This window comes from Hyperolius riggenbachi, chromosome 8 (assembly GCF_040937935.1).
Source record: "Hyperolius riggenbachi isolate aHypRig1 chromosome 8, aHypRig1.pri, whole genome shotgun sequence".
Classification (NCBI taxonomy): Eukaryota; Metazoa; Chordata; class Amphibia; order Anura; family Hyperoliidae; genus Hyperolius; species Hyperolius riggenbachi.
In genome coordinates, this window is record NC_090653.1 from 265,258,398 (window position 1) to 265,285,592 (window position 27,195).

At 46.4% G+C, this 27,195-nt stretch overlaps 1 protein-coding gene across 2 annotated transcripts in view; it reads left to right on the forward strand.

The window, feature by feature from the left end:
- PTPN18 (protein tyrosine phosphatase non-receptor type 18) overlaps window positions 1-27,195 on the forward strand; it is a 220,565-nt gene that overhangs the window by 10,487 nt on the left and 182,883 nt on the right. Inside the window, exon 1 of one of the 2 annotated variants that reach the window (XM_068248794.1) lies at window positions 8,102-8,117. The exons of the other annotated variant lie outside the window; for it this stretch is intronic. The gene's annotated coding sequence lies outside the window, so the exon portion shown is untranslated. Of the gene's footprint in view, window positions 1-8,101; window positions 8,118-27,195 lie in introns of those variants that run through there. 2 annotated transcript variants of the gene reach the window in all.

Consider the following 27,195-nt stretch of genomic DNA (forward strand, 5'->3'; position numbering starts at 1 on the left):
GAAAGTTTACTGAGTTCACTCTAAATAAAGCAGAAAGTTCAGCAAGTTCACTTTAAATAAGGCAGGGCAATATCCAGCCACTCAACACCATCCACCCCCAGTGTAAACATCAAGGACTTGTGTGCACAGGCATTTAAGCTTTTCCTTCTGGGATACATTGTTCAGGCATTTTGGAAGGACCTAGAGGGCAGCATTCAAATGTCGAGTGTGATCTCATGGGGCCATATAGTTTGCCCATATTATTGTATTTGGCATAGCTTGTTATCCTGTTCAGTTGTGGCTGTATCAAAGGAAAAAGGTTCCTGCACAACAACCTCCCCCCCCCCCCCCCCCCCAAAAAAAAAAAAAGAAGAGGTTTGGGGTGGTCAAGTTTCATATGTACTGCCTGTCATTCCTAACCCTGCCACTGACATTCCTATCCCCCTTAACCAGTCATTTTTGGGGTCCTTGGCAGTGGCAGAGCTACACGGGGGCATATGCCCCTGCTGTGAAAGTATGTTCCCTGAAAGCTCCCAGGGCTGGCATTACAGGGCCTGCCAACAGCATATGTCCGTGGCACCCAGACCTTTTTAGGCACTGTAATAACTGTAGTGACAGTTGCTGGTTAGGAGGATGGGTTTTCTTTTTAGTCCAGCCAAATGAAAAAGATGAATAAGGCAAAAATGGTTTTCCCTCTGCTCAGAGAGACCGGTCTCTTGGTCGACCTTTAGGCTCAGTTCCCACTTGCGTCGGATCACATGTGGCCAGCGGGAGCGGACAGTGTAGCTCCGATGGTCCGCTGAGGTGTGGCTGTAGCCCGGGGCAGATGCGGACACATCCACTTGCCCAGGATTATTTATTATTATTTAGTGTTTATATAGCGCCAACCTCTTCCGCACCACTGAACAGAGTATATTATCTTGTCACTAACTGTCCCTCAGAGGGGCTCACAATCTAATTCCTACCGTAGTCATATGTCTAGTGTAGTGTATGTACCAGACACACAATTGGAGAACCTCACTCCCAAACAGTTCTCTGCTGCTTTATAAAGCCTGCAGGCTGCTTATAAGCCAATGAAAAGTGCACACATAATACACCTAGCTTGCAGTGATAATCAAGCAAAAGCTGAGCAGGGGGCCCCCTGCTGGTCATATAGCCATTGTCTATATGCAACTGAAGCCCTCTCCTACTAATTGGCTGACTTGCTCAGCTTTTGCTTGATTATCACTGCAAGCTAGGTGTATTATGTGTGCACTTTTCATTGGCTTATAAGCAGCCTGCAGGCTTTATAAAGCAGCAGAGAACTGTTTGGGAGTGAGGTTCTCCAATTGTGTGTCTGGTAAGTTTTTAGAGCAGTAGGAGACAGGCCTTGGAGGTGGCAGCTCCAAGGTCTTGGCTGCGCTCACATATGGTGTTAGATGCTGGTTCTGGGGCCCCGGGCAGTGAGAGTTCCCGGGGCCCCAGGCTGGTTTATGCACCATTGTTTTTAATTAGTGTAGTGTATGTATCGTAGTCTAGGGCCAATTTTTTTTTGGGGGGGGGGAGGGGAAGCCAATTAACCTATCTATGTTTTTGGGAGTGTGGGAGGAAACCAGAGTACCCGGAGGAAACCCACACAGACAGGGGGGAACATACAAACTCCTTGCAGATGTTGACCAGGCTGGGATTCAAACCGGGGACCCAGCGCTGCAAGGCGAGAGTGCTAACCACTGTGCCACCGTGCTGCAGACTGCACAGAAGTGCGGCCCGCTTACTGCAACGGATCCCACAAATCTGACAAGTCTGAAGGGCTCCTAGTTATAAAAAAAAGAGCCGTTCACTGGCAGTTTTGCAATGAGCGGAGAAAGGACAAAAAATGTTTGTTCTCAGCTCAATTGGGAACACAGCCTTGGTGCGTACACACCGAACAACGAATGTTGCCCGTTGCAGGACCCAATCTCTTTGAGCGACATCGCTAGGCCAGCCTGTACAGATGTGTGTCAGCTATGTAGCTGACAACGCATTCTATTGCTATCCGGGAGAAGGGGGACGAAGCGTCACTATTATTATTATTTTATTATTAGTTATTAGATATCACATGCGTGATATCACCTAGCATGTGGGGGAGCGTCGTCTTTAAAGGACACCCGAGGCGAAAATAAAGTATCTATCTTCCTTCTCCTAAAAATGACTTTTTAAGTTATTCCACAGTTTTATTTTATGTTTAAATCTACTTTTTAAGTTTTAACTGTTTTTTATTTATTTTGCTCAATGACACATTCATTGAAGTACGCCAGAGCTAAAATCTATGAACTATTCACCCTATTTATCTCTTTCCTGCTCTCAGAAGCCATTTTCTGCTAGGAAAGTGTTTTTATAGTTGGAATTTCTTATCAGTGAGGCTCACACTGTAGTCACTTCCTGTCTGAGTCAAGACTGAGTCAGCCACTTAAATACCTGATATTTAACTCTTTCAGACAGAGAAAGAAAAAAAGGAACACAGCCTAGTTATTAGTGTGCTTGGCATTGTACATACACATGCCTATCTCATCATGTCCAGTGTTGCCAACTCATCCCTTTAATTACTGACACATATGAAATTTACAGGTTTCGTTGCCAGGTAGATGCAGTTTAGGCACTGATTATGTGTAAGTAGCCCCAGAACCTGTATAACTTAGATGTGTCAGTAATTAAAGGGAACACTGATCATGTCACATGTCACCTCGGGTACCCTTTAAAGAAATTGGCCACCGATCTGCCAATTTGATCCACTTGGCAGATCACTTGCCAGGTGGCTGTCGCTGGTCAGGGGTCCTCTGTACACACGCATGACTATTGGCTGAGGCTGTCGTAATCGGCTGCCTCGCCCCGACTTTAGTCAGGCGTGTGTACGAGGCTTTAGGTGTCTGCTGACATGTGCTGTAGAGTTTCTGCATCTGATAAGGAGATTATGTCCAGTGTGGGAATGTCTCAAGATGCTCTGGTAACACATTACATGGAATCCTCCCTCTTGGATTATAGGAGTCTGATAACCCTGATGAACCTTCAGCAAATAGAAGCCTGACACACATCACTCTCTGTTCTCAGCCTGCGCTTGTTTGGCTTTGGCACACGATTCATTATGGCGACCCTCACTGGCTTTGCAACACTAGTTTCTCCGCTTTTATCTCTTCTGCTCCATTGCTTATCTACACATACCCAGTCCCCACAATGAAAGCCCACGCTCCATGAAAGAGGAGGGCTGCACATGAAAGAGGGGGCTCAGGGTCAGATATCTTAAAACATCACTGCCTGTGGGGGGATATCTTTGGAAGGGCCAGCTGCATATGGATAGGCTGCAGAGGATGTATATGAGCGGACTGCACACAGAAGGTGGGTTTGTGCACAATGTGTATTCGAGATGGGCCATATCGGTGTATTTATACTAACCTGGGGCTTCCTCCAGCCCCATTAGGTGTGGGGGGTCCCTCTCCGGCTGCTCTGTTCTCTTGTAATTCCCCTCGGTTATCTGGCCAGACACGGCCAGGGGTACGGTTCTGCGCATGAGCGGCCTGGCCGCACACGAACCCCCGCCGAGCTCTCGGGGATATTTACAAGAAAAAGGCAAGGGACCCCACGCTCCTAATGGGGCTGGAGGATGCCCCAGGTAAGTATAAATACACCCACACGGCCCATCTCCGGTTCCCTTTGATTCATTAAAGAGGAACTCCAGTGAAAATAATGTAATAAAAAAAGTGCTTCATTTTTACAATAATTATGTATAATGATTTAGTCAGTGTTTGCCCATTGTAACATCTTTCTTCTCCCTGATTTAAATTCTGACATTAATCCCATGGTGACATTTTTACTGCTGGTAGGTAATGTCAGTGGAAGGGGATGCTGCTTGCTTTTTTTGGCAGTTGGAAACGGCTATTAATTCCCACAATACAATAAGGCTTCCACAATGTGATGGTCCTGACATCACACTGTGGGAGGGGTTTCACCACAATATCAGCCATCAAGAGCCCCCTGATGATCCATTTGTGGAAAGGAATAGATTTCTCATGGGAAATTGGGTATTAGCTACCGATTGGGAAGTTCAATTCTTGGTTACGGTTTTTCTTTAAAGTACACTCGAGGCGAAAATAAACTAATGAAATAAACAATTGTATCCATCTTCCTTCTCCTAAAAATAACTTTTTAAAATATTTTACAGTTTTATTTTATGTTTAAATCTACTTTTTAAGTTTTAACTGTTTTATTGTTTTTGCTCAATGACACATTCATTGAAGTATGCCAGAGCTAAAATTCATGAACTATTGAACCTTTTTATCTCTTTCCTGCTCTCAGAAGCCATGTTCTGCTAGGAAAGTGTTTTATAGTTGGAATTTCTTATCAGTGAGGGTCACACTGTAATCACTTCCTGTCTGAGCCAGGACTGAGTCAGCCACTTGCATACCTGATATTTAACTCTTTCAGGCAGAGAAAGGAAAAAAAGGAACACAGCCTAGTTATTTGTGTGATAGGCACTGTACATACACATGTCTATCTCATTATGCCACATGTCACCTCGGGTATCCTTTAAGGGCTCGTTCACACTAGAGCTTTTCTGAACGCTTGTGATTTTAAAAGCTCTAGCTAATGTTATCCTATGTGGGTGTTCACACTGGAGCCATGTGATTTTGTAAAAAAAAACCATAGCATCGCATTAGCAAGCGCTTTTATATTCTCTAGCACTACCCCTGAATCGGGGCAGTTTTCCACACATCATTTTGGATGCAGAAGCAGGGCCTTTTGAAATCAATAGGCTGCATCCGAATTGTTTTTGAGCAATAGAAAAAAATATTGCTGGCTGCATTTTTCCGCTGAACGCATCCGAATCCCACGACTATGGCAATTCTGAGTCCCCATAGTCGTGCATGGCACAGGTATAGCGATTCAGACAGGATTTCCCACAGCAGGGGAGCCGGGTCCGATTAGGAAATGGATGCAGCACCCCAGTGGAAACCTGCCCTAAGTGTAACCACATGCGATGAAGCAGAAAACAGCTGATTTTACCAAATATTTTGTGAAATGTTAATTTGGCTCTTACTGCATAATCTGAACATTTGTATAGCGCTTTTCTCCTGTCGGACTCAAAGCGCTCAAGAGCTGCAGCCACTGGGACGCGCTCAGGAGGCCACCCTGCAATGTTAGGGAGTCTTGCCTTGAACTCCTTACTGAATAGGTACTTAACCTAGCCAGGATTCGAACCCTGGTCTCCCATGTCAAAGGCAGAGCCCTTAACCAGTACTCTATCCAGCCACCACTGCATGGAAAACTAAAATTGCCAACTAGTGAGGTTAATTACCATGTGCATGAAGCAGGCAATTTCAGCCAAGCATAGAATCTGGGCACCACTATAAAAAAAAAATGCTATAGTGTGCACCATGCACAAGGGTAAGGCCTCGTTCACATTGGGTGCATTGAGAAATGTGTAAAAGCACATGATAAAAAACCGCATGCATTTGTTTGCGCTTTAGTGCACATTTCAGTGCGTTGTGGTGCGCTTTTTTAAAGCATGGGGGTTTTTTTCAATCGGGGTAAAAAGCGCACCCATTCACCCGCATGAGGACTCGGAAACCGCTACACTCGCCACTTCTGATTCCCCATGCGGGGGTCAAAACACGAAGCAGCAAGCAAATAATGGGAAACTGACAGGATTGAGCATAGCATTTTTAGTAAACAAAGGGAAACGTCAGTACCGACATTTAAAAAGCGCTGCCCATTCATCTGAATGGACAGTACTTGAGCGACTAATGCCTTGACCATGTATTTAACACCCGTGTGAACCAAGCCTTAGGCTGGTTTCACACCAGGACATTGCGTTTTAGGGGACGTTATGGTCACATAACGTGCCCCTAACACAACGCCTGGTGCTCTCTAATGTGGACGTCAGAGTGAGCCGCGTTGTGCAGCTCACTCTGGCGTCCGTGATGCCGTGATGCGTACTCTTGGACGCATGCGGCATCACGTGGTCCCGCCCGGTCAATCGCCGCACAGTGAGGCCGCACCAGGAAGTAAACACTGCACGTCACTGAGTGCAGTGAATATTAACTAGCCATGTGCTTGGCCGCTCTCCGCTCCTCCCCAACGTTACTGAGCATGAGCAAACAGTCTAACGCGGCTCTGCCGCTTATAAAGTACTGCATGCAGTACGTTCTGTTATGGCGCAGCGTTACTGAGTAACGCAACGTGGGCACTGTGAACATTGCTGTGCGGTGGGGTGTGTTACAGGCTGCTCTAACTTGCGCCTGTAACGTCCCACTATGAAACCAGCCTAAAAGTCACAGTTTTGCTTTAAAATGTATAAGATGTGTATGCAGAACTAGGAACATAGTATATATGTAAAGAGGGACTTTAATCAAGGATTGAGCTTCATCCCACTCAGTAACTGATACCACCTTTCCTGCAAGAAATCTTTACCTTTTCTCAAATAGATCATCAGGGTGGTCTGTGTGTGATGTCATGACCATGGTCCTGATAGTTTACTGTCTGTGAACCAGGGCTGTGGAGTCAGTACACAAATCATCCAACTCCGACTCCTCAGTTTAAGAAACCACCAACTTGGACTCCAGGTACCCAAAAGTACTCCGACTCCACAGCCATGCTGTGAACCTCATTGCATTGTGGGAAATAACAGCTTTTCCAACTGCCAAGCAAGCAGCATCTACCTCTGTACATAGAACTCTCAGTAATAAACATTCCGTACAGATCACCTGGCAGAACTAAAGATGTCACCACCAGTGATAAATTTGAAAATATAATTCAGCGAGATGAAAGAGTTTACAATAGGCAAACACTGACTAAATAATCTATAAATAAATATCATAAACAATAAGCAATTTTATTCATTATGTTGTTTTCACTACAGTTCCTCTTTAAAGAGTAACCCCTCCCACAAGAAAAGTTTGAACTTTTGTGGGAAATAGCTGTTTACAGCTGTTTCCAACTGCCAAAAACCATGCAGCAGCTACATCACCTGCCAACAGTAAAATGTTCACTGGAGTTCCTCTTTAAAGAGGAACTCCAGTGAAAATAATGTAATAAAAAAGTGCTTCATTTTTACAATAATTATGTATAAATGATTTAGTCAATGTTTGCTCATTGTAAAATCTTTCCTCTCCCCGATTTACATTCTGACATTTATTAGATGGTGACATTTTTACTGTGGGCAGGTTATGTAGCTGCTGCTAGCTGTCTTGGCTGTTAGAGACAGCTGTAAACAGCTAATTCCTGTCTGTGAGCCTTGTTACATTGTAACAAACTGCCAAAAGTACCACGGTACTCAGAGCTTCTTTGTGGGAGGGGTTTCAGCAGAAAATCAGTCACACAGCGCCCCCTGATGGTCTGTTTGTGAAAAGCATTATATTTCTCATGTAAAAGGGGGTATCAGCTACTGATTGGGATAAAGTTCAGTTCTTGGTTGGAGTTTCTCTTTAAGTGTACTGCAGCAAAATGTAATGTCACAGAGTTTAAAAAAAAAATTCTTTAAATATTTTAAAATTTCCTTTCTTAAAAACGATAAGGTGTTTTTGGCAACTTTTTCTTTTACTTGTTCCCACTGGTCTCTTGTTTGCGGCCATTTTTTTTACAATGGCCGCATTCGTATTTATGTGAAATATGCAAAATTTATGAATGGATTACCTGAAATCCATTCAGTTTCCAAATCGTAATTACGTATTATTGTAATTGTGTAAGCGAAATGAGCACATTAGGATCATTAGGAGCGAGTCCCAGACAGTTGACCTTGGGGGGTCTCGGTAACTTGTATGTCTCTCCATTACTGATGTGACGCCAGACATGTGTGCTGTACATACATGAAGCCTTGCTTACTACCATAGCCATTGAACAGGAACAATGCGCTCAGAGTTATCTTGCCCTGTTACTTCCCCAGCGATTGCACATGCCATAACGCCAGTTCTCTGTTACATCCTGTGTAGCAATGCAAGCTTTGAATGATTTCCTGTGATGCCTGATGTATGGAGTGAGAGAGAAGACTGACTGATGGTGCTCGGGCATCTTATCTTACAGAGTGACTGGCTCTGCCACAAGTGCTGGTGATACAGGCGTCTGCTGCTACTGTAGCTGGTGTGTTACTGCATGTGGCTGCCTAGGCAGAGTCAGGCTCTTCTATTCAGGTACATTGTGACTGTCTATAGCATTGTCCTCCCCTCTGCATCTCTCTTTGTTATTTTCATTCTGTATCACTGTCTCCCTCTGAAATAGACTATTTCTGTTTCTCTCTCTTTGGGCTGGAACCCATTAGGAATCTCTGCAGCACTTTAAAATTGCAGCAGCGATTCCTAGGGTGATTGCACTTGCGATTTTGAAGAGCTGTATAGTAAACTGTACAGACAGCGCTTCCAATTAGCATATATACATATATATATATATATATATATATATATATATATATATAAACTTTATTATACTTACTAGTTGTCCGGCTTCCAGGCATAGGTGCTTCTCTAGGACCAATCAGAGAAGCGCCTGTGACCTCTTCTGCTTGGGGGCGGGGCTATGGATGGAAGCCAGACATCGGGACACCCGGGAAGTATAAATAACTTTATTTAACCCTCCTGGCGGTTCATTAATTGCGCCAAATAGGCAGAAATAAATTTTATTTTATTTATTTTTTGTTTCATGTAAAGCTACCAGAGTGGTAGCTACATGAAACACCACTAGAGGGCACATGTGTCCCTCTAGTGCGATCGTCGCCGGCATCAATAGCAAACAGGGGAACGCGTATATAACACGTTCCCCTGTTTGTCTTCTCCTGTCGGCATAGCGACGATCGGAATGACGTCATGGACGTCAGCTGACGTCCTACACCTCCGATCCAGCCCTTAGCGCTGCCTGGAACTCATTGGTCCGGGCAGCGCAGTGCTCTGGCGGGGGGGCCCTCTTCCGCCGCTGCGTGCGGGCGATCGCACTTTAAATGGGGCTGAGATCCTCCTGCGCGGCATAGCCCGAGCTCGGCTCAGGCTTACCACCAGGAAAGTTAAACTAACAAACGCTCGCCCCCCCCCCCCAAATGGCTGCAAAATCACTTTTCAAATCGATTTTGCAGCACTTCAATACGTAGCATTGAGCGCAAATGCGCACAAAATGCGGCATGTCTCGCGATGAACTCTAATCCGATTTGCTCATTTGGGTTCCCCAGCTTTAAATACATTGGCAAAGTGTTTTTTTGGAATTGCGGGCGTTTGTTGGTGATCCGAAAACCCTGCCAAAAAATGCCCTCGTGGGTCCCAGCCCTTTGGGATGTAATGTAATACAAGTTTACTTTGCCAATGTAACACTTAAAAGACCACTATCGCAAAAAAAATTAAAATGCATTTGTCTAAAATGTACATTTGTTCCAGTGTAAAATGCACTATAAATTTATTTTATCCCGTGTTGCTGTCTCTCACACACAAAAAAAATATCTGACAGGTTTTGGACCAGTCCATTTCCTTGTGGGGGATTCTCCTATTCTTCTTTATTTTTAAAAGCATTTACTGTATGGCAGTGGCACAGTCCAACTGCCAAAATAGTATGGAAGCAAGTAGGGAGCATGGCATCTTTGTATTAATCCTTTTCCATGGAGTGCATTTGTTAACAATAAAGGAAATACTTAAAATCTCCCATGAGGAGATGAACTAACCCAAAACCTGTCAGATATTTACTACCTACTGTAAGCAACAGCTGCATAGGAGAAAATGTATTTATACTGCATGAGTGAGAAATATATTTCTCATGAGTTTGTGTACAAATGTATTTAAATGTTACAATTTTTCATTTATAGTGATCCTTAAATTCCTTTAACGTGAGCTGCATTTTTTGCGATTGTGGAATTGTTTGGTTTTCTTTAAATTATCATAAATTTACTTTTGCAAGGTTTAAAAGAAACCAGCGTCAGCGATGTGGTGCGTCGCGCTGATTCACCGCATCGCACCATCAAAAACAGGCCTTCAGGGTACACCGCTTTATTGCGTAGTGTTCCCTGTCTGGTTACCGGCCAAGCAGGAAGTAACGTGCACTTGCTGTCACTTCCTGCTTCGGGTATGCAGAAGTACACAGAAGCGTATTGCATGCCACGATGTCGCGTTGGTGAATCTTTACAAATGCACGTGTCGCCATAGACTAACATGACTTCTGGGCCGACATAGATTGCCGCAATTCGCAGCACCGCAGCGTTACCGTAGTTCTTGACCTGCTTCAGGGATGCAGCGAAAAGTCACTTCCGTCGCGCCGTAACGTCCCAGTATGAAAGTCTCCACAGACTTTCGTTGCATGGTGATGGGGTGCGGTAAAAATATCGTACTACCTTGACGTGAAGGGCCCCTCAAGGACACCTTAAATGAGTGGGATATGGAGGCTGCCATATTTATTTACTTTAATAAATAATTTAATTTAATATTTCCACTGGTGTGATTACCGCTTTTCGCTTGTAACGCAATATTAAAGGATACCCGAAGTGACATGTGACATGATGAGATAGACATGGGTATGTAGAGCACACAAATAACTATGCTGTGTTCCTTTTTTTCTTCCTCTGCCTGAAAGAGTTAAAAATATGGTAGGTACGTGGCTGACATGGTCCGGACCAGGGATGCTCAAATTCGGATTCGGGAGAAACCCGGATAGTTGCTATCTGGATATCTCCCAGTAAACCTGTGCGGGCTGGGCGGGGTTCAAGCTTACCTGTCTGATGTCTTCTTCGGTCCGTCCCTGGAGCCTCCCCCGATGCGGTCCACGCGGCGGTCACATGACTACAAACACTTCCTCCTTTCGGGTTGAAGGAGGAAGTGTTTGTAGTCACGTGATGTGCGTGGACCGCATCGTGGGAGGTGTCGAGGGACGGACCGAAGAAGACGTCAGACAGGCTGAGCTCCGCCTTCAGTCTCCGAGCGAAGTTGTTACACGGCGAAACCGCCGTGTGTTTACTTCTACAGTGCTGCGATCAGCAGCAGTGCTGTACTGGGGACAGCCGATTGCCGTGAAGCCTATGACAGCCGATTGCCGTGATTGGCCGGCTGGGGGGAGGGAGGGGATTTGTAAACAAAAAATAAAACAAAAATAGTAATAAATATAAAAAAAAAAAATTAAAAAAAAATTTATTTAAAAAAATAAATAAAGACAGGGGGGGGGGGCGATCAGACCCCACCAACAGAGAGCTCTGTTGGTGGGGAGAAAAGGGGGGGGAATCACTTGTGTGCAGAGTTGTACGGTCCTGCAGCTTGGCCTTAAAACTGCAGTAGCCAATTAAACAGAAAATAGCCTGGTCACTAGCGGGGTTTAACCCCATGGTCCTCAAGAGGTTAAGTGTACTTTGACTTTAAGGCTGAATAAGCTCTGAATTAGAGTTGATGCAAAACTTGTGATCCAAGTAGGTTAACTCTGTATCTTGATCAGATGACAGTTCACTTTCTCTGTAGCACATTTTAGTATCACAAGATGCAATGCAACTCCTCCTTCTCCACTTAGCTTTGTAATACTGACAGGTTCTCTTTAGATATCAGAATCTTTGTAATCATGCAGAACACATCAACATATGAACTTTAACTTGAAGCGGACTCTATATAACAGGACCATATGCAAGCAAGGGCTGTGTCAGCTCAGCAGGGTACTCAATGGAGCTATGAATGTCTCTCAGTGACCGTAGGGCCTGGACTTTGTATAATCAATAGCAACTTGTCTCACCTTATATCAGCAGCTTTCTTCTGCATAAATAACTGTATTCTCAGCACAATATCTCTGTGACTGTACAGCTCTCTTACATAGGCAGTCAGGGATACAATCTGGGCCTCTCCAGGTTCTGGGTTGCTATCATCAGCAAGCTTACGCTGGACACTGGCTACTAACTGTACACACTTTATGGCTTAGATTTGGCTCTCAGGCCTATACTCATCTGACTGCGAATGTCTTTAGGTCAGGGTTAGACCGGGTCTGCCGGCCGACTGCCGCTGTCCTTACTGCGCGACTGTATCTTTCACTGGATGACCGCCGGGTCCCCCTAGCTTCCGGGCGACTGCTACGGCCTTTCTCTGCGCTGGTCTGGGCTCCCACCCTGCTCCGCACCGCTTGCTCCTGCTCCAGTCCTCTCTCCTCCATGCTCTCTCCCGCTCTCCTCAGGCTCCAACTAGTTCCCTCCGGTTACACCCTTCTAGACCCTGCCCCCTGCGCCTGCGCTATGTCTCTCTGATAGGCCGCACGGGGCTCTGAAAAGTCTCAGCAAATGCTCCTACTTTGCATACTGTGGTCGCCTAGCAACTGTTTATGCAACCTTTCTAACGCTTACTTTCTCTTCTCATGCGCCGTTTTGGTTCTAGCAGCATGACACTTAGTTGTAAAGGCGCCACACACATAGTGATGCTTTAGTAATCTGTAACCCTCTTTGGGGGGGGGGGGGGGGGGGTTACACACCCACTATAACAAGTTATAACAAGAGAAGGAGTCCGCACTGGAACGGAGCTATGTAAGTGGGTAGAGTCTAACCTGCACTGAGCGCACCCACCTGTGCATGGCTATTTATACTGGGGCACCTATAGCACGCTACCTATACTGGGGTACCACCTGTACCTGGCTATCTATACTGGGGCACCTATAGCTCACTACCTGTACTGGGGCACCTATAGCTCGCTACCTGTACTGTGGCACCTGGATAACCTATACTGGGGCACTACCTGTACCTGGCTACCTATACTGGGGCACCTATAGCTCGCTACCTGTACTGGGGCACCTGTACTTGGCTACCTATACCGGGGCACCTATAGCTCGCTACCTACAGTGTGGCACCTGGCTAACCTATACTGTGGTACTACGTGTACCTGGCTACCTATACTGGGGCACCTACAACTCACTACCTGTACTTGGCTACCTATACTGTGGCACCTATAGCTCGCTACCTATACTGGGGGCACCTGTACCTGGTTACTGGTTACCTATACTGCAGTAATGGCAATCTACCCAGCTCAGCCCAGCAAAAGATAATAGAGGTGCTCCAATGTACTTTGAGGAATAATTCGGGTGGAATATTTCTGTTGGGTTAGATTCCCACTTTGATTAATCTAGGTAGCTGACTTCTATAGAGTGGGTTTGGGGTAAAGACACTGTCAAAGACTTTCAGCCATGCCATCACCGTTGTTTTCCTGATGGCATAGAACATGCCTTGGCTCTTAAAGCTTCTATATCTAGCTTAGGCCCGGTTCACATTAGCAGGTTTTTTTCCGGAACATAACCGGAACGTATACTGTACAAACAGAACGAATGTGAAAGGATCCAATGTTAACCTATGGATCCATTCACATGTGTCCGTTGGTACGGATATATTTCGGTCCCCCGACCTAAAAATTGCTGCAGGCCCTAATTTTCCGGACTGTTCTGCTTAGCGGAACGGATCCGGACAAATATGCAGCAGCATTGGGGGGGGAAATGGAAAACGCTAGTGAAGAAACAGACCGTTCCACGGGGGATGGGGGCATGGGCCAACGCCAATCTAGCGACGGGAGGGTGTGGGGAGGGTACAGCGGGCGGGTGGGTGAGGGAAGGGTTTATACATACCAAATCTTCGGTAGAGGCTTCTTCTGTGTCATGTGACTACATGACGCGTTATGTGATTAGTCACATGACGCGCTGTGTAGTCACAGCGGAAGAAGAGGAAGCCTCTACCGCCGGCTGCCTATGAAGATTAGGTATGTATTGCCGAGTGAAAACGGATCCGATCAATCATTGATCAGATCCGTTTTCACTATGTGAACCGGGCCACGGACTGAGCCATCCGGATCCGGTGAAGCAGAGACCGGATCTGCTCACCGGATCCTTTCGGCTCAGAACGCAGATGTGAACCGGGCCTTAATGTCTCCAGCCTGATTGATTTCCAGACCAAGGTAGGTATATTTGTCAGTTCAGATCTAAGTGTCTGTGATCAGTGATCACCAGCATCAATGAGATGCCAGTGGTAATTGACAAAAGTGAAAGTAAAGCATACACACATTGCTTCCTCTGTGTATTGTTCACAGTACACAGGAGGAATACAGTGGAGGGACATCTAGTGGTAAAATAGTAAAATTACACCTACATACGTTACATTAACCACTTCCCGACCGCCCCCAGCCGATGGGCGGCGGCAAAGTCCGGGCCCAAACGACCGCAATACGCCCATCGGCAGGGGCGGCTGCGGGTGTTGCTATGCGGCGATCGTGTCATTCGTGACGCGATCAGCCGCCGGGGACTGGCTCCGCCCCCCGTTCGCTGTAACCCGCCGGCCGTTCGGAAGCGCCGGCGGGTTACTAGCACCCGGATCGCCGCATGAACTTGGTATAATAGGCTTTGTAATGTATACAAAGCCTATTATACTGGCTGCCTCCTGCCCTGGTGGTCCCAGTGTCCGAGGGACCACCAGGGCAGGCTGCAGCCACCCTAGTCTGCACCCAAGCACACTGATTTCCCCCCCCCTGCCCCCTGATCGCCCACAGCACCCCTCAGACCCCCCCCTGCCCACCCCCCAGACCACTGTTTGCACCCAGTCACCCCCCTAATCAACCATCAATCACTTCCTGTCACTATCTGTCGACGCTATTTATTTTTTTTAGTCCCTAATCTGCCCCCTACTCCCTCCTGATCACCCCCCACCCCTCAGATTCTCCCCAGACCCCCCCCCCCAGCCCCCCCGTGTACTGTATGCATCTATCCCCCCTGATCACCTGTCAATCACCCGTCAATCACCCGTCAATCACCCCCTGTCACTGCCACCCATCAATCAGCCCCTAACCTGCCCCTTGCAGGCAATCTGATCACCCACCCACACCAATAGATCGCCCGCAGATCCGACATCAGATCACCTCCCAAGTGCAGTGTTTACATCTCTTCTCTCCTCTAAACACCCACTAATTACCCATCAATCACCCATCAATCACCCCCTATCACCACCTGTCACTGTTACCCATCAGATTGGACCCTAATCTGCCCCTTGCGGGCACCCAATCACCCGCCCACACGCTCAGATTGCCCTCAGACCCCCCCTCATCAATTCGCCAGTGCAATATTTACATCTGTTATTCCCTGTAATAACCCACTGATCACCTGTCAATCACCTGTCAATCACCCCCTGTCACTGCCACCCATCAATCACCCCCTGGCACTGCCACCCATCAATCACCCCCTGTCACTGCCACCCATCAATCAGCCCCTAACCTGCCCCTTGCGGGCAATCTGATCACCCACCCACACCAATTTATCGCCCGCAGATCCGACATCAGATCACCTCCCAAGTGCAGTGTTTACATCTCTTCTCTCCTCTAAACACCCACTAATTACCCATCAATCACCCCCTATCACCACCTGTCACTGTTACCCATCAGATTAGACCCTAATCTGCCCCTTGCGGGCACCCAATCACCTGCCCACACGCTCAGATTGCCCTCAGACCCCCCCTTATCAATTCGCCAGTGCAATATTTACATCTGTTATTCCCTGTAATAACCCACTGATCACCTGTCAATCACCCATCAATCACCCATCAATCACCCCCTGTCACTGCCACCCGTCAATCACCCCCTGTCACTGCCACCCATCAATCAGCCCCTAACCTGCCCCTTGCGGGCAATCTGATCACCCACCCACACCAATAGATCGCCCGCAGATCCGACATCAGATCACCTCCCAAGTGCAGTGTTTACATCTCTTCTCTCCTCTAAACACCCACTAATTAACCATCAATCACCCCCTATCACCACCTGTAACTGTTACCCATCAGATTAGACCCTAATCTGCCCCTTGCGGGCACCCAATCACCCGCCCACACCTCAGAACGCCCTCAGACCCCAGCCCTGATCACCTCGCTAGTGCATTGCTTGCATCTATTTCCCCCCTCTAATCACACCTTGAGACACCCATCAATCACCTCCTGTCACCCCCTAGCACACCTACCCATCAGATCAGGCCCTAATTTGCCCCGTGTGGGCTCCTGATCACTCGGCCAAACCCTCAGATCACCCTCAGACCCCCTTCCGATCACCTCCCCAGTGCATTGATTGCATCTATTTTCCCCTCTAACCGCCCCCTGAGACACCCATCAATCACCTCCTGTCACCCCCCCTAGCACTCCTATCCATCAGATCAGGCCCAATACATCCTGTCATCTAAGAGGCCACCCTGCTTATGACCGGTTCCACAAAATTTGCCCCCTCATAGACCACCTGTCCTCAAAATTTGCAGATGCTTATACCCCTGAACAGTCATTTTGAGAAATTTGGTTTCCAGACTACTCACAGTTTTGGGCCCGTAAAATGCCAGGGCAGTATAGGAACCCCACAAGTGACCCCATTTTAGAAAGAAGACACCCCAAGGTATTCTGTTAGGTGTATGATGAGTTCATAGAAGATTTTATTTTTTGTCAAAAGTTAGCGGAAATTGGATTTTTATTGTTTTTTTCACAAAGTGTCATTTTTCACTAACTTGTGACAAAAAATAAAATCTTCTATGGACTCACCATACCCCTAACTGAATACCTTGGGGTGTCGTCTTTCTAAAATGGGGTCACTTGTGGGGTTCCTATACTGCCCTGGCATTTTAGGGGCCCTAAACCATGAGGAGTAGTCTAGAAAACAAATGCCTCAAAATGACCTGTGAATAGGACGTTGGGCCCCTTAGCGCACCTAGGCTGCAAAAAAGTGTCACACATGTGGTATCGCCATACTCAGGAGAAGTAGTATAATGTGTTTTGTGGTGTATTTTTACACATACCCATGCTGGGTGGGAGAAATCTCTCTGTAAATGGACAATTGTGTGTAAAAAAAATAAAAAATGTGTCATTTACAGAGATATTTCTCCCACCCAGCATGGTTATATGTAAAAATACACCACAAAACACATTATACTACTTCTTCTGAGTACGGCGATACCACATGTGTGACACTTTTTTGCAGCCTAACTGTGCTAAGGGGCCCAAAGTCCAATGAGTACCTTTAGGATTTCACAGGTCATTTTGAGACATTTGGGTTCAAGACTACTCCTCACGGTTTAGGGCCCCTAAAATGCCAGGGCAGTATAGGAACCCCACAAATGACCCCATTTTAGAAAGAAGACACCCCAAGGTATTCCGTTAGGAGTATGGTGAGTTCATAGAAGATTTTATTTTTTGTCACAAGTTAGCGGAAAATGACACTTTGTGAAAAAAAACAAATAAAATCAATTTCCGCTAACTTGTGACAAAAAAAAAAATCTTCTATGAACTCACCATCCTCCTAACGGAATACCTTGGGGTGTCTTCTTTCTAAAATGGGGTAATTTGTGGGGTTCCTATACTGTCCTAGCATTTTAGGGGCCCTAAACTGTGAGGAGTAGTCTTGAAACGAAATTTCTCAAAATGACCTGTGAAATCCTAAAGGTACTCATTGGACTTTGGGCCCCTTAGCGCAGTTAGGGTGCAAAAAAGTGCCACACATGTGGTATCGCCGTACTCAGGAGAAGTAGTATAATGTGTTTTGTGGTTTATTTTTCCACATACCCATGCTGAGTGGGAGAAATATCTCTATAAATAGACAATTGTGTGTAAAAAAAATCAAACAATTGTCATTTGCGGAGATATTTCTCCCACCCAGCATGGGTATGTGTAAAAATACACCACAAAACACATTATACTACTTCTCCTGAGTACGGCAATACCACATGTGTGGCACTTTTTTGCAGCCTAACTGCGCTAAGGGGCCCAAAGTCCAATGAGCATCTTTAGGCTTTACAGGGGTGCTTACAATTAGGCACCCCCAAAATGCCAGGACAGTGAACACACCCCACAAATGACCCCATTTTGGAAAGTAGACACTTCAAGGTATTCAGAGAGGAGCATAGTGAGTCCGTGGCAGATTTAATTTTTTTTTTGTCGCAAGTTAGAAGAAATGGAAACTTTTTTTTTTTTTTTTTGTCACAAAGTGTCATTTTCCGCTAACTTGTGACAAAAAATAAAATCTTCTATGAGCTCACCATGCCTCTCACTGAATACTTTGGGATGTCTTCTTTCCAAAATGGGGTCATTTGGGGGGTATTTGTACTATCCTGGAATTTTAGCCCCTCATGAAACCTGACAGGTGCGCAGAAAAGTCAGGGATGCTTGAAAATGGGAAAATTCACTTTTGGCACCATAGTTTGTAAACGCTATAACTTTTACCCAATCCAATAAATATACACTGAATGGTTTTTTTTTTTTTATCAAAGACATGTAGCAGAATAACTTTCGCGCTCAAATGTATAGGAAATTTTACTTTATTTGAAAAATGTCAGCATAGCAAGTTAAAAAAGTCATTTTTTTGACAAAATTCATGACTTTTTTGATGAATATAATAAAAAGTAAAACTCGCAGCAGCAATCAAATAGCACCAAAAGAAAGCTGTATTAGTGACAAGAAAAGGAGGTAAAATTCCTTTAGGTGGTAGGTTGTATGACCGAGCAATAAACTGTGAAAGCTGCAGTGGTCTGAATGGGAAAAAAGGCTCTGGTCCTTAAGGGGCGAAAAGACTGTGGTCCTCAAGTGGTTAATTAACCACTTAAACCCCCGCGGTACGAATTTCTCCGTCCCTTTTTTCCCCCCTAAAAAACCAGGGACGGAGAAATCCGTACCTTCCGCGCTACCGCCGCTGTCCGCGCTCCCGCCGCTCGTGCGCGCGCACCCGCCGCTTGTGCACGGCGCCGCCTGCTCGAACGGAGATCAATGAACGGGAAAATCCATTCCCGTTCGTTGATCTAAGCCCCCGCAATGATCGCGCTGCTTCTATTAGAAACAGCGCGATCATAGTGATTCTCCCAGCCTCCTACTGCTTCCTGTAAGCGTCCGGAAGGCCGCTTACAGGTCGCATGTAAACAAACACACTGTGGCCATCTTGTGGCCAAATAGTAAACTACACCCTAAAAGCATTTTACATAAACAAACATTACATTTACACAATAAATTAACTCATTACCTCCCACACTCCCCAATTTTTTTATTTTTTTTTGTAATTAAAAAAAAAAAAATACAATAAAAAAAAAAAAACATAAATAGTTACCTTAGGGACTGAACTTTTTAAATATTTATGTCAAGAGGGTATAACACTGTTACTTTATAAACTGCGGGCTTGTAATTAGGGATGGATGCAAAACTGAAAAAAATGCACCTTTATTTCCAAATAAAATATTGTCGCCAAACATTGTGATAGGGACATAATTTAAATGGTTTTATAACCGGGACAAATGGTTAAATACATTTCATGGGTTTTAATTACAGTAGCATGCTTTATTTGAAAACTATAATGGCCGAAAACTGAAAAGTAATAATTTTTTCCCACATTTTTTCCTATTTTCCCATTAAAACACATTTAGAATAAAATAATTCTTGGCATAATGTCCCACCTAAAGAAAGCCTAATTGGTGGCGAAAAAAACAAGATATAGTTCATTTCATTGGGATAAGTAATAATAAAGTTATAGACGAATTAACCATCTTAGCGGTATGGACGAGCTCAGCTCGTCCATCACCGCCGATGGCTGCCGCTCAGGCCCTGCTGGGCCGATTTTGCGAGCAGCGGCGAAAGAGGGTCCCCCCAGCCGCCTGAGCCCAGCGTAGCCGGAACAAAAAGTTCCGGCTAGCGCTAAGGGCTGGATCGGAGGCGGCTGACGTCAGGACGTCGGCTGACGTCCATGACGTCACTCCGCTCGTCGCTATGGCGACGATCTAAGCAAAACAAGGAAGGCCGCTCATTGCGGCCTTCCTTGTTTATTCTGGGCGCCGGAGGCAATCGGAAGAACGCCTCCGGAGCGCCCTCTAGTGGGCTTTCATGCAGCCAACTTTCAGTTGGCTGCATGAAATAGTTTTTTTTTTATTTAAAAAAAACCCTCCCGCAGCCGCCCTGGCGATCTTAATAGAACGCCAGGGTGGTTAATGGAAGGAGCGCTGAAAGGTGAAAATTGCTCTGGTGTTCAAGGGGTAAAACCCCTCAGTGGTGAAGTGGTTAAAAATGCAAAAAATACCTTCATTAAAGAGGAGCTGTCAGCCATACTATTTCAGAAAAAAAACAACACATATATATAAGTAGATAAATACTTTCTCTACTTACATAACATATGTATTGCACTGCCCACATTTTGATTTTAGTGATTTTTCTACAGTAAAAAAAGAGAAAATCCTTTTTAGCTTTTCCAATTTTAACTGTGGCTATTTTGAAGCCAATCATGATGTCATTTCCTCCCAGGGGCCCTGGGTTATATAGAGCCTATGGCAAACACTGAAATTGCGCCCCCTTCCTTCTTCAGAGCCCCCTTACCCTCTAAAAATGGCATCCTCTCCTCTCTCACAAACATGTGTTATTATGGTTGCCTGTGTTTTTGGGCTCGGGATATTGCTGAAGTTACTTTTTTTGAAATATGTCTTCCTACTCCCTCTCTGTCCACTTTCCAAACAATAAGACAAATGCACCCTACATAAAATTAAGTAGCCCCAGATAACAGAATCTGATTTGAGGAAAGGCACAGCACAGGAGCAGGCAAAGTGGCGAAGCACAGGAGCAGGCAGGGGCCCATGGTGCTATGGTGCCCATGGCAAGAGCCATGCCTGCACCCCTCTAGATACGCCTCTGTTTCCTCCCTTACTCTCCCATGCCCACCTATCACTATAGAAAGTGCCTTGTGTTAGCATGAGAAATATTGGCCAATCAGAGAGGAACAGAGATGTGGGAGGGGAAAACAGAAGGGAAAGAGGCTCCAGCCAATCAGGCTGCATTCGTTAAGTCTGAGGGGAAGTAGAGAAGCAAAAGAGGACAACCCAGCATGCCCTGCAACTTCCTTTTTGTGTACCAAATTCTGTGTGTACCAAATAAGAGTCAGGTAAACTAGGGAATGGTCATCTATCAACCAAGAAAGGTAATAGTGATTCTAACTTTTGGATTGCCTGGTTAGCATCCTTATTACTTGTTTACAAGATACAAATAAAGAATTGTTTTTTGATTTTTTTTTTCACTATCACATTTTATTAAGCTTCTTAGCGGTATGGATGAGCTCAGCTCGTCTATTACCACCGGAGGGTGCCGCTCAGGCACTTCGCTTGCTGCATGTCTATACTGATCGCCGCCGATGCGCCGCTACGCGGCGCGATAGAGCCGCCCCCCCCAGACGCCGTGCGCAGCCTGGCTAATGAGCAGCGCTGCGGGGTGGATCGGAACTCCGGATGATGCCACGATCGTCGTCATGGCGACGGGGGAAGCCCTTATGGAAATCCCGTCCAGAACGGGATTTCCTTACGTGGATACACGCTGGCGGCGATTGAAATTTCGTGCTGGACCCTGCAGGGAGGGCGGCATCATGTAGCTAGCGCTAGGCTAGCTACATGATTTTAAAAAAAAAAAGTGAACAAAAACTGCTGCGCCGCCACCCTGGCTCAGGTAATAGAACGAACGGGTGGTTAAAGTTAAATTATTACAACGAGAAAAAGTGTAACATATATGATTACATAAAGTTCAAGTAAAAACAGGAATTACAACATTGTGACGCTGTAACCATCAAATGTCACATGTATCAATTAGTAGAGTAAGTACAACAATGTTTTGGTACGTGAATACATTTAACTCGTATTGAATATCAGTATAAAATTGTCACATTTAGAATCTAGAGGCTTGCGAAAAAGGAAGATATAGTCTTTATCCGATACAAGGTTAATTGAGCCTCAGTTTAGCTTGGATCATAAGGGAAATTGTTATACTTTAGTGTAGGTTTGGTGGTCTTAAACTTAAATATCTATAGTTCTTGAGTTCGTCACCCCGGGAGATCAAACTGCTCAGAATTTGCTGAGAGTAGATTGTGCATTTACAAGACCTTTGTAACGATCGATGTAACACAGAGAGGATCTGATTACCGGTGATCTGCAGTATCACTGGGAATACAGATATATATCCGATTATTGATGATCTGCAGTATCACCGATAATCAGATATACAAGCTAACCTCTGGACACCTGAGAGTGAGAGTGTTTGGTGCAACTGTAATACTTAGAGGGCTGGGCCTCTGAGCAGTATGGTGTACTGCACAAACTCCTTCCAAAGACCTGAAATCTTCCGGAGGGAGGAGTCAGGCTGGACGTAGGAAGGACAAACCAAGAGTGACACTAGAAGGGAGTGTCACTACCAGGATTGGGAACCGCCTCTAACAGTAAGGTCGGTTCTCGAGGTCGGACAAGCCAGGTTGTAAACACACGGACAGATAAAGTACAGATTCAGAAGGCAGAGGCGGAGTCTAAAGTACAGGCAGGGTTCGGCAACAGGGTATCAGATATATCGAGGTACAAAATCAGGAGGCAGATGCAGGGTCTAAAGACGAGCCGAGGTTCGGCAACAGAGTATCAGAAGGCAAGGTACAGGATCAGAGTTCAGCAGGATAGTCAGACAAGCAAGGGGTCATAACAAATAATCACAATCAAACTAGTACTTTAAACTATCAACAGAAACTAGCTAAGTGTAGGATTACAGCTCCAGCTGGTCCCGGCACACTTTAGGATCTGACTCAGGTCTGAGTGCTACCACATAGTGATCGCAACGCCAGACAACCAGCAACTGAACAGCCAGCAGTATATATACTGAAAGACTGCCCAGCACCTTCCTAAGTGCTGGACCAATGAATGGTGCTGCAATTGTCAGCTGACCGGCCTGGTCAGCTGACTAACCTCTGGCTGTCATATAAGCCTTGCCTCTCAGCGCGCGCGCGCGTTACTCTGCACCAGTGTGGACTATCAGTCCCAGCCACATCAGTCATACCTTGCAATGCATCCAGCGAACCGAGCGTGGGAGCCGCCGCACCGCTCACTACACCAGCGGCGGCTTCCCCACGCTCACCCCCATTGTCAGGGACACTGCCATGCGGCAAGTCCGCCGCCTCCAATGTGGATTCCGCCGCTCCCAATGCAGATTCCGCCGCTTTGCCTATGCAGCATGTGGCGGTTTTTCCACATTGTGTCGCCATGCTGGACGCGGAAACAGCCGCCTCACCATGAGAAGCGGCGGTTTTTCCGCATTTCTTCACAACCTTCATCTACTTCCATACATCCATTATATTAAGAGTAAATTAGTATCCTTTCTCTCATTTATTAGATCACAATGGATTTATACGTTTCAGTGATTTTTTATTTTATGCCCGACAGTTACACTTTAATGGATGCAAAACAGAAAAAATACATCTTTATTTCAAAATAAAATTTTGTCGCCATACATACAGTATTACTAGGCAGGTGCTCGGATACCCCTTTTTAAAATCCGAATTGATTTGGATCCGGATACCCAGATATCCGGATCCGAATCAGATATCCGTATCCGAACTTTCCGGAATCCGAATAGAATCAGTTATCCGAACCCATTATCCGGGATATCCGTCCGGATTCTGATATCCGAATAGAAAACCGGAAGTGACCATTAAATTGCTTCTAAAATGTTTTTTGGGTAAATGAGGCATGTAGCATCATGTTTTTTTTAAAGGGAAACACTAATTGATTATGTGGGGATTTAAAATCTAAAAAAAAACCACATTGTGTCCAAAGTCCAACCGCACAACTGGGACATGACAATTTTCAGCCTGGACACCTCCAAAAGTTATGCAGCAATTGTGTTTTGGGTTAAATATAGGTGGTATCAGTGGCCTGTGGCACCCTAGCGGTGGGAGCAGCACAGGCAGCAGGAGCAGGGCAATGCAGAAGCAGCAGGTGTAACGTGTGCCAGGAGCATGCCGGATGTGGCACGTGTACATGGAATGTGGCACGTGTACGTGGCACATAGCGTTGGTGGTACCATGACCTCCTGGAACTCCGGGCCAGCCCGGGCGTTCAAATCCGCTCTCATCGGGGCTTCTTTGGGACCTCGGCGGAGCGACCCCACATGGTGTCCAAAGTCCAACCGCACAACTGGGACATGACAGTTTTCAGCCCAGATACCTCAAAAAAATCAGCAATTGTGTTTTGGGTTAAATATAGGTGGTATCAGCACAGCAGCAGTGGCCTGTGGCACCCTGGCGGTGGGAGCAGCACAGGCAGCAGGAGCAGTGCAATGCAGAAGCAGTAGGTGTAACGTGTGCCAGGAGCATGCCGGACATGTCATGTGTATGTGGTACGTGGCACGTAGCGTTGGTGGTACCACGGCTGTAAACAAAAATGTGAACCAGGTGGCTTAGTTAGTAATAGTTAATCAGGAGGATCCAGGAGGTTGTGGTGGTGGTAAAGGGTGGTAAGGCAGGCATAGTGATTCGCGGCCACTTCATGTCCACCTCTTGCCAACAACAGGGAAAGACTCGCCCAACAGGGTTTTTCCATGCACGGGAAGCAATGGAGGGAGCAGAGGAGGCCAGGCCACTGAGGACTGGCTGCCTGAACAGGCCTCAGTGTCGGCAGGAGTGGCAGAGGGGGTTCTGGTGCTCCGAGCCAGACCACTGCCAGCGCCAGCTTGCTTCAGCCAGATGATGTGAGGTACTTGTACTTTATTAAAATCAGGGTTGGACTTTAAAACGTCCCTGGCGTTCTATTAAGATCGCCAGGGCGGCTGCGGGAGGGTTTTTTTTTAATTAAAAAAAAACTGTTTCATGCAGCCAACTGAAAGTTGGCTGCATGAAAGCCCACTAGAGGGCGCTCCGGAAGCGTCATTCTGATCGCCTCCGGCGACCAGAATAAACAAGGAAGGCCGCAATGAGCAGCCTTCCTTGTTTTGCTTACATCGTCGCCATGGCGTCAGCCGCCTCCGATCCAGCCCTTAGCGCTGGCCGGAACTTTTGTTCCGGCTGCGCAGGGCTCGGTGCGGCTGGAGGGACCCTCTTTCGCCGCTCCTCGCGGCGGATCGCCGCAGAGCGGCGGCGATCAGGCAGCACACGCGGCTGGCAAAGTGCCGGCTGCGTGTGCTGCTCTTTATTTGATGAAAATCGGCCCAGCAGGGCCTGAGCGGCGACCTCCGGCGGTGATGGACGGATATATTCGTCCATACCGCTGAGGAGGTTAAAGCAAATCAGCACGGAGTGACAGACAGCAGAGTAGAAGACACTAGCGCACACTAACTGTCTAACTGTCACACTGACACTGCTCAGCACAACAGCACTGCAGTAATCTGTAGTAAGCTAACACAGTAGTACTACTCTAAGAACTAACTAGCACTGCAGTTTTAACTATACAGTAACACAGTAATCCTATTCCCTAACCTATACTGTAGCTAAGGCTAATAGCATGCCAGCAGCTGGCCTGGTCTGTGCACAGCCCACACAGACACAGGACCTAATAGCAGCTGCTGCAGGCCTGCAGCACACACTCTGACTGTCACTGAATGCAATCAAGCTAGCTACCTAATAAACAATAGAACAATAGTGTAGAACAATAGTGTAGTGAAGGTGTTAATCACTTAAAAGCTTTAGGTTTATCACTGTATACAGCATTTGCTAGGCCAGCAGCACTGGAGCATGTCTCTCAGTGAGCAGTCACAAGCAAGGACGAGATTTCTCATCATGTAACGCCTCCTTAATATACGGGGGGGCTGGGGCGTGGCTTACGCATGGCAGAGTGAGGACGTGTTGTTCCAGAGCTCCCGCCACCTCACCGAATATCACCCTCAAAAACTCTCACTAAGATCCACCAAACTTCCCATGGGCCCTCCTAAACAAAAGGGGAAGAAGAAGTCGCCGAAACACCGCAGCTCTGCGCACATCTTGAAGTTCCTGAGGCCGCTGGAGCGGAGACTGGCGGAGTCAGAAGGAGACAAGATGGCGTCCCATCAAGGCCAACAGCAGACCTCACCACCCCGGACAGGGATACGGAGAGACCCCGCTGACAACGGCGGACCACAGGCCAGGTCAGTCTCACCCACATCTCCACCACAATCAGAGGCTGATCGCACACTGGAGCTGCGCTCGCCGCCCGAGTCCCCGCCTCACTGTGACGGCAAACTGCAGTCCCCGCACCACGCTTCCATACCTGCAGGCCATACCTCGCCTCCCTCACGGCAACAGATCTCCGCCGCCCAGAACACACAGGCCTCTCAGCGCCAGGCGGCAAACACAGAGACGGAGATGGAAATGGATCATCAGAGACAGCAGACAGTAAGCAGCGGGCGCCATCTTGGCTCACACCCTCCATCACCGTCTGTTTCAGTAAGCTCCGATTCATATATAGAAGTAGATTTACAAGACTATGTTAAATCTCTCCCGACTAAACTGGACTTTGAAAAGTTTATTGTACGTATGGAAGAGGTTTACAAGAGGGAGATGTCAGAATTCCGACATGAAGTAGGTCAAATGGTACATCGGGTGGAGGAGGTAGAGAAAAGGCAGGACTCTCTGGAAGTCAGAATGGAGAAGCAGGAGAAAGCTACAGCAGATAACGCTCAGCAAATTGATAACATCTTTTTAAAAATGGATGACATAGAGAACAGACATAGACGCAATAATATCAGAATAAGAGGAATACCCGAATCCACGAAACCCCCTGAGATTATGCCGACAGTTGAAGGTCTTTTTAAACAGATATTGGGCACCCCTGCAGACCGCAAAATAGAGATCGATAGGGCTCATAGAGCTTTGGGCCCTCTCCTAACGAATCCACCTAGACCACGAGATATCATCTGCAGGGTCCACTTTTACAAAGAGAAGGAAGCCATTATGATGGCAGCTAGATCCCAGAGGGAAATTGATTTTGATGGAGTCAAAGTTCAACTTATGGCAGACTTATCTACTCTAACACTGCAGCTCAGACGAGCAACTCGCCCTCTCCTTGAGGCCCTGCGGGATAAAGATATAAGCTACCACTGGGGTTATCCTTTTGCTCTATATATCTCACATGAAGGCAAATCCGAGATCTTCAAAACACCAGATGACCTGCCCAAAATCAGATCGACCTTTGAACTTCCCTTAATTACTATTAATGATTGGCCGCTCTCCAGATCTCAGGCACCTACAGCTCGCCCACAAAGGGAAAGATGGGACATTGTAAACAGACGAGGTAATCCTCGCAGAAGATGAATAGAGGGATTCCCGGACTTTGGTTTATGGTTAGGGGAGGAGGTTTCCTCTCATCTGTGAGATTTTTTCTCTCGGACGGACCCTCCACGAATTTCCAAGACCCTGGTATATAATAGGGAATTACCTAACGCAAGATTGCACATCACTCTAAGAAAGTAATTCCCCCTTGGACTAGGACCAATCAGGACTCCCTTGTGGGCTATATAGGATGGAGCTGATAGTTAGTGTCCTTAAACATTAT